Genomic DNA, 4,532 nt, shown 5'->3' with positions numbered 1-4,532 from the left:
AGACTATGTTGTTGGACAGCGTGGAAAGAATAATTACTGGAAAAAAACAAGAGACTGCATTCAAAAATAATCGCCCAGGTGATAAATGGTTCAAGTTGTTTCTGCGAAGGCATTCGGAAATATCACCAAGGGTAACCCAAACTTTCACATCTGCAAGAGAGAATGTTAGTGAATTGCAACTCAGAAACTGGTTTTCAGAAGTCAAAGAGGCCGAGAGTCGAGAATTTCAAAAGGACTGTTCGAAACTACCAACCAGCCGAAACGAGTATTCAATGCAAATGAAAGCGCATTTTATTTAAATCCTAAAGGTAGTAAAGTTCTTGCCAAAAAAGGTGACAAAAATATATACTGCGTGGGTGGTGATCAGAAGGAAAATTTGACAGTTCTTCTAACAGCCAACGCTGATGGCCAAATACCTCCTCCAATGGTACTTTTAACTTACACTAGAGTTCCTGGATATATATCGACAAGCATCCCTTCTTCTGGGCAATCGGCAATTCAGAAAATGAGTGGATGTGTAGTTCTACTTTTTACGAATATATAGCAAATATTTTTATTCCGCGGCTAGATCAAGAAAAAATCGAGAGGCCTATTTTATTTTTTGTAGATGGCCATGTTTCACATTTGACCCTTCACTTGTCAAACTTGTTCCTTCAAAATGGCATAGAACTGATAGCTCTTTTCCCAAATTCAACACATCTGTTGCAACCGATGGATCTAGCAGTATTCAGACCATTGAAAAATGCATGGAAGGCTGAAGCTGAAAAATGGAGATCCGAAAATGGTGGTATCAAGCTACAAAAACAAAATTTTGGATCAATTTTTGTAAACGGCTTGAAATATGTGACGAATACAACAATAAAAAATGGTTTTCATGTATCAGGACTTTGCCCTTTCGAAGTAGAAAATGTCAACTTTCAAAAAATAGTCAAGCCACCTACAACTCAAATACCTTTGTTAGAAACAAATGATTCAGAAGAGAAGAGAACAAAAATTTAAAAAAATCTCAATTAGAGACGAAAGTAATTGTAGATTCGGAAACATCTGAAGTGAAGTGGGAAAACAGTGGAGGTAGTCCTCCTCCACTGTTGAAAACAGTTGAGGTAGTGTTGTAGTCACCAAGCGTGATAACCACGGGAGATTAGTTGTTGATTAAGTTTCATGGAGGAAAGCGCAAAGCAACTCAATACAGATATGTTGGTGTTGTGCAAAAATTATATGACGACGACGAGTTAGAAGTCATGTCACTGAAGGTGTTAAATGAAGACAAAACAATTTTTCGAATGGACGCGAATGACATCTCCAGTGTAAATAAAACTGCTGGACTGGGCAAACTGCCTCATCCAGAGATGATTACGGCTGGGGATAGAATAAAATATAAATTTATTAAACCTATAGATGTTTTTGAGGCAGCATAAATATTGTTCTGATATTATACTACAACTTGTTTAATAAACATGATAAACAAAACATAATGCCGTTATTATTTACCTTCTATGAAAACTGTCAATAAGTGGGTGTCAATTACTGGATTACTGTCAATGACGGGTCTTCAATTATTGGATTTTGGCTGTCAATAACTGGGAGTCTGAGACATTTTGTCATTATTTTGCAATTATGCAATGTCATTGACCAGTTAGTAAAAACCTCAGCAATTGTTTTAACGAGTGAATCGCACTTTAAAAGTAAATAGGTTAGTTGTATAACTTTTCTTATAATGAAAATGTCCTAATAGTGTCGAAGACTGGGCATTTTAACTTATGTTCGTCAAAAATATTGGCCTCTTCATGGCAAGCAGACAGTCAAATCTGTCTTGCGATCGTATGTACAATGTTTTAAAGCTAACCCTTCTACATTACAGGAACTAATGGGTAATCTGCCCTATTATCGTGTAAATCCGTCCCGCGTTTTTTCTATATGTGGAATAGATTACGCTGGTCCATTTGAGCTGAAAGAATGCAAAAATAGAAACCGAAGAATATTAAAGGCATAATTGTGCATCTTTGTTTGCCTGTCCACGAAAGCTTGTCACATTGAATTGGTTAGAAAAGTTAGTCAACAGTTTGTCAACAGCATCATCATATCACATGTATTTTAGTGAGTGTGTATTTTAATGAGTATCACATGTATTTTAGTGTGTGATATGATAAAGCTGTTGACAAACTGTTGATTGTTTTTTAAATTAATGAAAACATTTTTTTTACTATCTGTTATTTTAGAGAAACTGATGATGGTGGAAAACACCGAAACGTATTTTAATTGATAAATAGACAATAAATGACTGAAGCCCAGGAATTGATTTTGATTTGCTATTAGTTATGGAGGGCTGGTTCAGGGTCATAGACGAACAAGAGCGAACATGGAGACAGGCGCAGACCGACCCGAAGGACGTAACAGGGGACAACAAAGACGAGCTATCCCAGATACAAGCATTCGCAGACGATCAGATAATCATAATATCGGGCCCTTCAGCCAAGAAAATAGAAAATAAGTGGACGTACATCTGGGAGGCATGTAAAACTTGGGCCATGCAAAGCGGATCAACATACAATGAGAGGAAAACGGGGGCGATGTTCATACATACAAAAAAATTAGACCACCAACACTAAAGATAAACAACAACACAATACAACAACACGACACAATAAAATACCTCGGAATTACACTGGACAGACAGCCAAACTTCACGGAACACAAGACAAACCAGACATAGAGTGGAAGAAACAGCTGCAAAACTTGGACATAAAATAAAACGACTATGGGGGACTAACCAAACGACAATAATACAAATCATACAAAGAGCGCTAAAACCGGCGGTACTCTACGGTGCAGAAATATGGGGGGACAAGGCGGGAGGGACAAGACAAAAAAAACATTTAGAGACAGCAATGAGGACGGCGCTCAGGATAGCTGTGAAAACATACAAAACGACGCCAACAGCAGCACTCCAGATCCTGGCCGGAACACCACCATGATGGATAGAGGCGGCGTCATGGAGCACGACACACAAGGAAAAGACAATTAACGGAAAGACGAACAAGATAAAACACATGGGACAGGCCATATCCGAATATGGAATACTTGCAAATAACAGAACCAACAGCACAAGACATCAGCGATAGGCATCCATTACGAAGACTCGAACGACTACAAGTATAGACTAACAGATGGGACACAGATACACAACGTAGAGGCATATGCTGTATTAAAAGCGATTTCCAAGGCAGACGCAAGGCATGACAACTACATTACGATAAAAACGGACAGATACGAGACAGCTGCACAAATCAACAGAGGGAAGATTACAAACAAGATACAGGCACGCATACACAGGCGTATTTAAGAAAGACACAAGAAAGAATGGCAAACCCGAATACAGTGGGAAAAAGGGCATGACAAACACAATAGGCATAACAACATAGCACACAGACTAGCAAGTGAAGGAATAGAACTGGCGGAGGCAACGGAAAACATAAAACGTCAACATCAAAAGCAACAGACAATTTGTGAAAACAAGAACAGACACTACAATGACCAAGTGGCAGGAGGACTGGGACCAGAACGAGAACGGACGACAACTTCACGAAATATGTCAGATAGTGGGACGAGAACCGATAACGACGACATTTAAAGCTGTACAACTAGCGACGAGACACGGAAACACAAAACACTATCTACATAGATTCAGAAAAACAGACAACGCGACATGCACATGCGGCTCAGAGGACGAAACGGTCGAACACATTAAAAACCTCTGCACTGAGACAGACCGATAAACAGCACGGGACTATATAATAGACAAATATGGTACACTAACAATGACGCTTAGACGACCAGACGGAACAAACGACACAATACAAATAGAGAAACTGAACAAGTGGGCGGAGATAGCAATGAAGTCGGAGGAAAACCTGGAGCAATAGGATTAGGCTGATAGGATTAATAGGAGAAATAGGATAAGGATTAGGAATAAGAAACAGGCTAGGAAACATGTTCAAGGTACGGCGAAAGGGTTCAAAGGACTGTGTTTTCGGCAGATAGTGGGTGGCTTACGCAAAAAAGGAAAACGGGGTATACCGGAACGTAGGCACCCGGGTAATAATAAACCCATCAACATGTTTCAGCAGACAACAAAACCAACAAGGACTGGATAAAACTACGGCTCAACATGACAATGACTAGGTGGCAGGAGTACTGGGACACAAGTGACAAGGGACGACTACTGTACGACATCTGCAGCAGGCGCACGCACTACACGATAACACTACGAAACGAGGACGGGAACAACAACGCGGAGGGATTGCTAAATTAAATGAATGGGCTGAGCTAGCAATAAAAACGGATGATATGTCCCTGGGCGTGTACCATAGCGCAGTATAGTTTAGGATTTAGAATAAGGTAACATAATAGCTAAACTAAGGATAGAGTAGGGAAAAGTTGGTCTACGTGACTCAACGTGTACGGTCGACAGCGTGCTGCGTTCGCGAAGTGCTTTGTTGGTTAGGAGTGATTCTAGCGTGACCACGTGTTTT

The sequence above is a fragment of the Dendroctonus ponderosae genome, unplaced genomic scaffold, assembly GCF_020466585.1.
Source record: "Dendroctonus ponderosae isolate FM_Combo_2020 unplaced genomic scaffold, Dpon_F_20191213v2 Dpon_F_20191213_1, whole genome shotgun sequence".
NCBI lineage: Eukaryota > Metazoa > Arthropoda > Insecta > Coleoptera > Curculionidae > Dendroctonus > Dendroctonus ponderosae.
The sequence above is the reverse complement of the archived record's forward strand: the minus strand, read 5'-3'. Positions refer to the sequence as shown.